The following is an 11,947-nucleotide window of genomic DNA, read 5'->3' as shown; positions in this document are numbered from 1 at the left end:
ATAGTTCGTATTTTTATATATTAATGTTATATAAAATATGCTAAGTGACTATAAATTTTTTTGACTATTATACCCTTCTATTTAAAATACACTTTTTATTAACAATTTATTGTTCCTCATTTATTATGGTGGGGAGCCTATTTGGTTTTTTCGTGAATTGTCACCACTCAATTTTTGTATGGAATTGTGTGGGCTGTCGGGCCTAGTAGGCCGGCTGTGCATATGGGTCTGGCCCAATCTGGTAGTTGTGCGGCTGCTGTACCTCGCGCTGGGGTGCGTGGTAGGCGTCGCGAAAATTGTGTGGCTGGATATATGAGCCTGGGCTGGTCAAGGTCGGCTGACCAAAGGGTGTCGTCACGTTTCCAGTCACCGAATTCAGTTGTGGTACTCCTGGTGGTCCAAACGTCATAGTGTTGTCGGGCGGGTCTGGATCTGGTTGCGGTGGCCGGCGGAGCTCTCCCAGGCGAAGATCGGTCAGGGCCAGCCGGGCCTCCAGGTGAGTAAGTGCAGCACGGATGCGGTCAAGCTGAGCGGCGGTCAGATCTACTGTGTTAGCCTCCTCTAGAGGCGGCAACAGAGGGTCTTGCGGCATGTCCTCCATGAGAGGCATACCCCAAGGCTGTCGTTGCTGATTTTCGATGGTGTAACGAGCCATGAGTACGAAGATGAAAGCACCACTTGTTAAGGAAGAAGTTCCTCAACCGAACGATTTGAAGAAGAATTAGGGTTTGAGGGAGAATTGAACGAGAGAGAGGAGATAGAGAAGATAGAGAGAATTAGAGAAAGTAGGATAGGAGAATGTATTCGATTTCTTGAATGAATAATGATAATAACAATAGCCCTATTTATAATAGGGATACAACTTAATGAGCAAGACAAAAGATTCTAAGAAATATATGGGAAAATATGACTAACTAAATAATAGGGTAGATGGAATATTCATAGAGATATCTCGTATCAAATACCCTTCCTTAGCTGCCGACCCCACGCCGTCGAAGTTCTGCCCCAGGCAGCAATGGCAGCAAACCTGTGGCCGCCTCTGCCGAGAAGAAGAAGCCTCAAATTCCGCCGCCTCTGCCGAGAAGAAGAAGCCGCAAATTCAGCCGCCTCTGGAGAAGAAGAAGAAGACGCAAATTGCCAAATTCCAATATTTTAATATTTGGGCTTCACAAATGGGCTTGCCTTGTATTAATACTACCCCCGTCCAACAAAATTTGTCCCACTTTTCCATTTCTGTCTGTCCCCCAAAATTTGTTTCATTTCACTTTTACCATTTTTGGTAGTGAACCCTATATTCCACAAACCCATTCCTACTCACATTTTATTATAAAACTAATATATAAAAGTAGGACCCACAATCTACTAACTTTTTCAAATCACTTTCCATTACATTTCTTAAAACCCGTGCCGAGTCAAAGTGGGACAAATTTTGGTGGACGGAGGTAGTATTTATTAACTTGCTTACAGACTTGGCAATTTTTATAACGGGAAAAGAAAACCCTTTCATTCTCTACCCAAAATTTATATCAAAGAGAATTTCAAACTTTAGACTTTAGGGGCTTTTGTGCTACGAATAGAATTTCGAAGGAATTTCTTAATAATTGGCATCAACAATATTTTTTGAGAGTTTCTTGTATCTTATCACTTATTGAGGTATTTAAAATCATCATTCAAGTTTAAGTTGGTACTATTATTTTTTTTTTCCTTATCGATTGATATAATTGGTCTTACTTTTACCAGTAGCTGCAACATCCGTTGAAAGAGTGTTTTCTGCAATGGAATTTGTGAAATCAGAGCTAAGAAATAGGATGTGAGATGACTGGTTGAACGACAGTTTGACGGTATATAGCGAGAAGGAGGTGTTTGCAGCTATTCCCAATGAAAGGATTTTGAGTCATTTTCAGAAAATGGATACTTGAAGAAAGGATTTTGAGTCGTTTTCAGAAAATGGATACTCGAAGAAGCCAAATATCTCGCATAGCATAAGATTGTGGTATTTATACTTTTAATTATTTTTGTTTAGAGATATTTATTAAAATATTATATTTATAATCTTGATCGGTTCGACCCCACAATTTTTTATCCTGGATCCGCCACTTGTATGTATATATATACACTTTTTGTAAAACGTTTTTTTGCTGTGATTACTGCACCTTTTTTCAAAATGTGTCTACATTCTCACGTACTCAGTGATTTATCTGTGTGGGAAAATTGACTCCACTCAATTTTGGTATATTTTATAAAAGAAGTAGTATGTTTTATAAATTATGCATTTTCTATGATATTTTTATAGTATTCTCCTTCTGGTCATATATCTTTTGAGTACGAATTAAGGAATAAGTGTTTAGTGGATTAATTAAAGTGAAAATAGAATGAAAGATGGAATAAAATTGATAAAGTAAAGAGAAAAAAAAAGTAAGAGATAATTGAAGAAAATGTAAAGTAATAGATAGAGAATAAGGTAAACGAGATTGAATTTTTCCACCAAGCCCATCTACGCAGGCCCAATCGAGTGAGAGCAATGAAATTGAAATCCATGAGCCCAAAGCCTGCGATCATGAGACCGGCAAGATGAAAAGATTATGTGACCAATTAGGAAGATAAGATCAAAATCATGTTTTGGGTTTGGTTGGCGGGCTTGTAGTTGGGCTGCATGGCTAATGGATTAGGTGGATGTTACAGCCAAGCCCAACAGGAGCAATGGAGGTTGGCCCATAAACAAGCAACAGCCCAAGCCTAGATGTGGAAAATGCCATGGCGTACATCTCCACTCAATTTTTGTATGTTTATATAAAAGAAGTCTTAATTATTTACAAATTTTAGATTTCTATGATATTTTAATTGTATTCTATTTTATAGTATAAATATTTTTTTAAAAAAAATTTGAGTACGTGAGAATGTAGAAAGCGAGTGTGCATGGTGCCTTGAACACTCATGTATTAATCACAATAAAAAAAACGTGCGTATATCCATACAAAAATATAGTCGTAGAAGACAGTTTCACAAAAAAATCCCAACAATTATTAATCCAGCTTAGATATTCTATTACACGTGGCACAAGACAATTGGAGCCACCTCACTTTTTCCGGATAGAATAAACGGATCACCTTTGCATGAAACCCTAGCTCTCAATTACTTCTATATATACCATAAACATTTAATCACAAAATCAACACATACACACTTGTAATTAAATTACCTATCAAATTAAATATTCCCAATGGCATCATCCATGACCTTAACCGCATCCTTCTTCGATGGACTCGGAGAGTGATGGGGTACGGACTAAACAAGCCCAACAGCAGTGACGGCCCATCAGCCCAAAGCCCAAGGAAGAGTATGAGTTCGGCATTACCAAAGAGTTCGGCCTCAGCCTACAGCTCGGTAAAAGCCAACCAATCAAGCTCTGCTCTCAAGTCGGCACCAAGCTCTCAGATCGGCAACCAAAGCAGTTCGGTCTCAGTAAGAGTTCGGCCTCAGCCTACAGCTCGGCAAAAGCCAACCAATCAAGCTCTGCTCTTAGGTCGGCATCAAGCTCTACTCTCAGATCGGCAACCAAAGCAGTTCGGTCTCAGTTTTCGACCGAACAAGGAGTTAGTGGACCCATGCAGGATTTCCACAACTTCCAACACACCCACTACCACGTGGCGTCAACTCAGGCCACGATCTTAGGCCATGACCTACACGACCTCCACGACCTAGAGTGATGATGTAAGCCACGATCTTAGTTCAATGTATAAATAGAACTTAGATCTGGTAGAAAGGGGGGGGAAGCTCTCTAGAGAAAAATACCATATAGCAAGTCTGTGTTGTAAGCTGTAATTCCAGATCAAGCAATACAAACCTGCCCCCATTTCTCCCCGTGGACGTAGATTTACCTCAGTAAATCGAACCACGTAAAATTCTCTGTGTCGTGATCTGTATTTTCCTGCATTTACTAACATCAACAATTCGCGGAATCATCACTGGCGCCGTCTGTGGGAAATCGAAGAACAAAATTTGTGATAAAGCGAATTTTTGATCCATTTTTTCCACCCAAAAAATGCATACCAGATCGCAGAGTACCCGTATTCCTGCCCGTGAGAACCAGGAGGAAGCCAATCCATCCCATAGGTCCGGAAAACAGCCTAGGGATAAATCCACCACCAGTTCTCATGGCGAAGGAACAGGCCGCCCCAAAAATCGTCCCACTGAGTCTTCCCAGCAGCCTGATTTGAATGAGGCTGTCAAGCTGTTCTTGGCTGAGAAGCAGGATGAGTTCTTAGCCTTCCTGCAAAAGAGCCAAGAGCCGAAGACGAAAACGGTAGATTCTCCTTCCTCATCCAGACATGAAAGTCACTACCGCAGTAGTGCCGTGTCTTCCAGGAAGAAGAATCCTCAACCCCGACACATTCCTGTTCCTCCTCGGTACCGGAATCACAGGAGATCTCCATCTCCTCCATACCGAAGAGATGTCGGGTTCGCCATGTACGGAGCATTGAAGACTCCGTTCTCGGACGATATCACCCGAACTCCCCTTCCACAGAACTACCGAACTCCGTCGATAACCTATGACGGACTCGTGGATCCTCATGACTTCCTGGGACGCTATCAGTATAATATGGCGAACCAAGGTCTCAATGAGGTCCATATGTGCAAGCTGTTCCCCGAGCTGCTCATCGGGAACGCCAGAAGGTGGTTCGACAGCCTTCCTCAAGGCAGCATTAGATCCTACCGAGATCTGATGGATGCTTTCCACAGGAGGTTCTTTCAGAAAGCGGAAGCCCGGAATACTTCGGCTCAGCTGCTTTCTATACGTCAAGGTCGCGACGAAAAGATCAGCGACTTCCTGACGAGATTCCATAAGGAATGCCTACAAGTAGATAATCTCAATGATCTACTTGTCATTTCGGCATTCCAAAATGGAATCCTGCCCGGAGCTCTCTACAGAAAGCTCGTGGAATGCAGTCCGCAAACAGCTCAAGAGATGTGGGACATTGCGGACCAGTTCTCCCGAGCCGATGAGGCAGACCGTCGAAAACGGTCTTTAGACAGCTCATCTAGAGGAGACGAAAAGAAGCCCGATCATAGCGATCAGAGGCTTCCTCGCCGAACACCTTCCCCACCAAAGGAGGGATAGCGGTCATACGAGGTGATCGAAAAAGAGCAAGTGTGTTCGCAGATTGCGCTTAAAAGTGCCGAGCAATCAGTTCGGCACCATCAAGCATAGCAATCACAGCAGCCGGAGTCAGAAGCAGGCGAAATGACCGAAGTCACACCGGAGCCGAACTCAATGGTGTACGGCATTGAAGCCGTGATTCCGGTTTAGATCGGCATACCCAGTCCCCGAACTCAATTTCTCCTCAGAAATGAATGGTGACGGACTGAGAGCCGAACTAGATCTTGCCGAAGAAAGAAGAGAATTGGCCTGCATAAAAGCAGCCAAGTACAAGGAGCAAGTAGCCCGGTATTACAACCAAAGGGTGAAGAAGCTGCAATTTCAAGTGGGAGATCTCGTCTTGAGAAACAACGAAGTAAGCCGAGCAGTAAAGCTGGGTGAGCTCGAACCCACAGGGGAAGGTCCATATCGGGTGTCAGAAGTCCTCGGCAAAGGGTCTTACAAATTGACTCACGTGTCAGGAGCACAAGTACCCCGAACATGGTACGTTTCCAACCTCAAAAAGTTTCATTTGTAAGAGACAGTCCGGTCAGTCAGTCTTATGTGTTTTCTTTGTTTTTTACTTGTTCTTGTCTCTACGTGCGTTGTGTCTGTCCATGTGAGTGTCGTCTCTTACAAATATAACTGAGGTATCTCGTTCTTCAAAGGCTGATCCCCTTTTTAGAACATACAAGCCAACGATTGTGCGTCAAAGCTTCTAAAGAGGATACAAGACCACAATTCAGCTTAAACAAGCAGTTCGTCTGAAACGAGCTGCAACAAGCCCACGATTGTGTGTCAAAGCTTCTAAAGAGGATACAAGACCACAATTCTGCTTAAGAATCAAGCACTTCGTCTGAAACGAACTGCAACAAAAGTCCGATTCTCGCGATAAAACTTGCCTGAATTAGGACAAGGGAAAGTCCAATCCACGCGATAAAACTCGCCGAATTAGGACGACCAAGTTCGGTCAAAGCAGTTTACCTCATAAGACCGAGGACGACCATGTCTAGTCAAAGAGGTTTACTGCATAAGACCACTTCGGTTAACTGGGAAAGTCCGATCCACGCGATAAAACTCGCCGAATTAGGACAAGGGAAAGTTCGATCCCGGCAACAAAAATCGCCAAATTAGAACACAGACCAAAGACGAGTCCGGTCAAAAGATGTTTATTTCATCAGACCAAAGACGAGTCCGGTCAAAAGATGTTTATTTCATCAGACCAAAGACGAGTCCGGTCAAAGATGTTTATTTCATCAGACCAAAGACGAGTCCGGTCAAAGATGTTTATTTCATCAGACCAAAGACGAGTTCGGTCAAAGATGTTTATTTCATCAGACCAAAGACGAGTCCGGTCAAAGATGTTTGTTTCATCAGACCAAAGACGAGTCCGGTCAAAGATGTTCATTTCATCAGACCAAAGACGAGTCCGGTCAAAGATGTTTATTTCATCAGACCAAAGACGAGTCCGGTCAAAGATGTTTATTTCATCAGACCAAAGACGAGTCCGGTCAAAGATGTTTATTTCATCAGACCAAAGACAAGTCCGGTCAAAGAAGTTCACTTCATAAGACCGAGGACAAGTATGATGAAATTTTTTCGCGAAGCTGTAAATACAGTGTTAAAAGCGAAAACAAAATTTCATTTTTCAAATCTTGTTCGGCACACAACTCCGCTACCCTACGAGATGGCGTTACGCTATTACAAAGGACTATTCTACTGTCCAGGGTTGCTAAAGTTGAGCCATCTATTCACAAAATCCTCGTGAAGCTGAGTTCGGGCGTTCCAGGCAGCCGCAGAATAAGCAGGTCGACGAGATGCTCTAATCGGCCTGCCACCTCTTCTCTGAGCCCGGGAAGCCCTAGCACCTCGGCGGCGAAGAGTCTCTTCACGAAGCATTTGCCGATCTTGCTCACTCATAACCACAGCTCCTCTGCGAACTTCAGTCCGTCCTCGACTTGACGTCTCCGGTTGTCCCTGAGTTCGTTGCTGACTTGGAGTAGGGTTTTGAGCAAGTGAATCAGAGGTTTGAGCTGGAGTACTAGCATCTGTTGGCGGGAAATGCCGGAGGAATCTCTCAATTGAGGGACGCCGGGCAAGAACAATGTCGTACCGAGAAGCCCAGCGCCGCAATGATTTCACGACTTGTTGGCAAGCCGAGCTCTCCAGCGCATTGTTCCTCCGGAGTACATTATACTCCTCCCACAGTTCGTCAACTCGTTCCTGAACTTCTGATATGGTCATTCCCCCGCGCACACGGATGTAATCCTCGTACGCAGTCCTCTCAGCAATGGTCGTATTCAGCTCGGCCTCCAGATCATTCTTATCGGACTCTAAGTCCTTATTATCGGCCTCCAGCTTCACTAAACGAGCCAGAAGCTCGTCATTCTTCGACTGATCGGCTATAGCTCTTTTCTCAGCTTCGTCTAAAGCCGAAGAGTACAGCCGTTTCCAGTGAAGTATCTCCAGCTCCTTGAGAGTTAAGAATACAAAGCAGCTACGTCAGTTCGGCATTTCAGCTTACCGAGCAGGTAGTAAACCACAACAGGAGTAAGAGAGTACGAAAGGCTAAACGAAGACACAAGAGCAGAAAGAAGAATTTTTTCATTCATAAGAAAAAAATTTTTCTATACAAGGAGGGCTTCAAGGCCATTTTACATAAAGGAAGAAACTAAACTAAGAGAAGGGAGACGAAATCATACTTCGCTAGCTTCGTCTCCGCCTTCTCGGTGAGGTTCAGCTTCCTTCTCCTTATCTGCTTCAGCTTCAGCCTCTGCCTCCTTGCTCTCCCCAGCCTGCTCGGCGCCACCGTAGCCGATCTGCTGCGCCTCCTGATCGGCTTCCTTCTCCGGATGCCCGGCCCGCTCGTCTTCGGCCTACCGCTCCAGCGGCTCGGCCTCACCCTCTCCGTTGTAAGTCGAAGCGGGTGAAACGGGTCCCACGGAGGCAAAGATAGCCTCCAGGTTCTCGTCCCGATCAGCTCGACAACTCCGGACTCGGTCTGCAGAAAGCAGGACCGAGGATGAAGCGAGCTCCTCAAGGAGCGGCAGATTCTGAAGCCGAGCTGCTATCTCTCGGCTGTACAGAGGCAGCACGACGTCGGCCCCCTGCTCGCCCTTATCGGCAATTAGCCTTACCAGACTACCGACAAAGGCCGAGAACTGGCTGCTCAAAAAGAGTTTCTCCGTGTAAACACGGAGACCCTCTCCTTGGGCAACCACGGCGGCAGCATCACTCCGTTTCGTCTGCTCTCGCTGGATGACGAGCTGGTTTTTGGCAAACTGAGCTTCATCCTGGGCCGAAATCCTAGCAGCTCTGGCTTTCTCAAAGTTTGCCTCAGCCTGCTCGGCCCGGTGACAAGCAGCCGCCAATTTCCTCTGCATCTCAGCATAGTCGTTGGACGCTTTGGAGAGTTCGACTGCGACGAGCTTGGAGAGCATATCGTTCCTCTGAAAATGGATAAGGAAAAAAGTCAACAGAGGGCACCAAAAATACAGGACAGAAGCCAAGCCAAAGAATCAAGAAGACAATTCACCTCGGCGAAGTCCGTGGGCCATAAAAATGGCTCACAGATATGCTCCGAAGGAGGCGCCAAGACCACGTCTTTCTCTGGCGCTCTCGGGGGCTTCTGGGCCTTCCCCTTCCTACTTGCCGAAGTCGACTCCGGCTTCTTTGGACCCGAAGAGGTCTTTTGCCTCTTCGGATTCTTCTCGGCATCAGGCGCCGAGCTGGTAGCCTTCTCTCTCTCCGGCTCCTGGGACTCCGAAGATTTTCGGGTAGCCTTGTTCAGCATGAACACTGCCAAAAAGCAAGAAAACAAGGTTAGTTTTCTTCGTTAAAGCAGTAGAGCATAAAGATAAAGAGAATTCCTCACCCTCGGCCTCTTCGTCCGAAGACGAGATATTGAACACGAGGTCGCCCTTGACGAGCTCAGTTTCCGAATACTGTTTCCTAATCATAGGAATCTTATTGAGCTCGCCCTCGAGCTCGGCCAACGGTTCTAACCGAGGATGGGGAATCACGGACTTCGGCCTTCTCCAAGGAAAGCCCGGAGCCGAAGTCCTATTATAAAAAAAGAAACGGTTTTGCCATTTCGGCCACTTGGTTTTGCAGAAGGCCCTAAAAGGCTGTAAAGGGATCAAGTAAAACCAAGATCCTTTCCTTTTAAACTGGAAAAAATTAAGGATTGCCCTCAGAGACAGATCCTTATCTAGCCTACGCAGTTCGGCAGCAAAAGCCGATAAGTGCCTCCAAGAGTTCGGAGTCACCTGACCTAAAGGGAGTTGAAAAAAATCAAGAAGCTCTACAAAAGGTGGGGGAAGAGGGAAACGAAGCCCGCATTCTAAGCAGGCTTCGTAAACGGTGGCATAACCCTCCGGCGGGTCGTTAGCCCTATGATCATCGTCGGGAACCACCGCTTTCCCCCCAGGAAAAGAGTATTTTTCGTGAAGGGATATCACAGTATCCTTACTCAAGATACTGTGAAAATACTCTACGGTCTTCTCCCCGGATTCTTTCCGGCTAGAAGACCCCTTACCCCCTTCACCACCGCTACCAGACTCAGACGAAGAAGAAGCAGACATGGTCCTTACTCTTTGCAAAATCTGAGGAAATTTTTGAAAGCGGAAGAAAATCTTTCACGCAAAAGATAGAGAGTGCAGAAGAAGCCAATAGCAAAGGTGTTCAAACGATGAAGAAGGGAGGTATTTATCAGATTCGGCGAAGATTTCAAAATCGTCACACCGTTTCGAATCCCACCTTTTCAGGATTCAACGGCCGGATTTTACTGTCGCATTTAATGCAGTCACGTGCACGGCACGTCCCCTGACGTCAGCCTCCCCCGTACCTTTATCCAGAATGCCGAAGTGACTCGCTTCGCCGAAGTGATTCACTTCGTCTTTCGGGGGGGGGTAGTGATGGGGTACGGACTAAACAAGCCCAACAGCAGTGACGGCCCATCAGCCCAAAGCCCAAGGAAGAGTATGAGTTCGGCATTACCAAAGAGTTCGGCCTCAGCCTACAGCTCGGTAAAAGCCAACCAATCAAGCTCTGCTCTCAAGTCGGCACCAAGCTCTCAGATCGGCAACCAAAGCAGTTCGGTCTCAGTAAGAGTTCGGCCTCAGCCTACAGCTCGGCAAAAGCCAACCAATCAAGCTCTGCTCTTAGGTCGGCATCAAGCTCTACTCTCAGATCGGCAACCAAAGCAGTTCGGTCTCAGTTTTCGACCGAACAAGGAGTTAGTGGACCCATGCAGGATTTCCACAACTTCCAACACACCCACTACCACGTGGCGTCAACTCAGGCCACGATCTTAGGCCATGACCTACACGACCTCCACGACCTAGAGTGATGATGTAAGCCACGATCTTAGTTCAATGTATAAATAGAACTTAGATCTGGTAGAAAGGGGGGGGAAGCTCTCTAGAGAAAAATACCATATAGCAAGTCTGTGTTGTAAGCTGTAATTCCAGATCAAGCAATACAAACCTGCCCCCATTTCTCCCCGTGGACGTAGATTTACCTCAGTAAATCGAACCACGTAAAATTCTCTGTGTCGTGATCTGTATTTTCCTGCATTTACTAACATCAACAATTCGCGGAATCATCAGAGAGCAGCAACACGAGACGGGGCCTCGTGTTGTCAGGGGTGGGCGTAGCAGCAGCCTCGTCCGTCGCAAAAGTCGCACTGGCCGACAATCCTAAAATAGGGTATTTATTTGTGTTACAATTCCATACAATTTAATAGTAATTGAAATATTGAATTTTTAAAAATATATTCTACTTATATATATATATATATTTATTTGCTGATGGTAGGATGCTTGGCGCGTATTATGATACGAGTGTGCATGGTGGCAGTGAGGAGGAGGCCGAGGAAGCGGAGCGGGAGGCTGCGCTCGAGACACCCTCGCGCAACCAACAGGAACAGAGCATAGCAGCGACGACGCGGACGTTGAGGCCACGGAACCGCATCAAGGCACCTCGGAGACTCGCGGAATAGATTTCCTTATTGTTACGTTTATTTTCCTTTTTTTTTTGCATTCCTTATTTTCACGTTTTCTTTCCTTTTTATTTTTGGAATATTATTATTTTATTTGCAATTGAGTCGGGCGAATTATAAGCCCCGTTCGGGTTTTCTTAGTTGGTTCTTTCCCGAACGTATTAGGATAGGTCGAACCAACCCTAGGGTTTAGATATAAATAGAGCCAAATTGTTAACTTACTATTATCAATCAAATGTACATATTATTTTGGCTCAATTGCTTAGCACTCAAGAAACTTCTCTTAAGGCTGCCGACGAGATTATTCTCGCGCTCAGCCGCCCTCTTCCGGAGTAATCGCCGACCCAAGTGTTGGGCGCTCGATTCCTTCGGTACTTGTTTCTTGATCGTGGACGGAATTCGCACGTTAAGGATGCATAACCTTAACAACTGGTGTCTTTCATTGTGTACTCTACATGGACGGCTCGGAAAACCTAGTTCCACCCGCGTTAGAATCACGTGTCCTTTCCCGAATAGACAACCGATCTTGCATAGACGGATGCACTCCACTGCGAGGCGGACTACTTGCGGTAGAGCTTTCGGGGGTTTCAGGGTCGAACCAATTTCCCGCCCCAGGGCCTTCGTCGACGACAATCATGTTGTGCAAGATTATGCACGTATACATGATGTCGACCATATTCTCCATAAACCACGTACGAGCAGGAGCTTTGATAATGTTGAAGATTGCTTGGAGAACCCCGAACGCCCTCTCCACATCCTTGCGAGCAGCCTCTTGCTTCTGCGCAAAAAGAGCCTCTTTTTCGTTCACT

Source organism: Salvia splendens, chromosome 13 (assembly GCF_004379255.2).
Source record: "Salvia splendens isolate huo1 chromosome 13, SspV2, whole genome shotgun sequence".
NCBI lineage: Eukaryota > Viridiplantae > Streptophyta > Magnoliopsida > Lamiales > Lamiaceae > Salvia > Salvia splendens.
Note: the sequence above shows the minus strand (reverse complement) of the source record.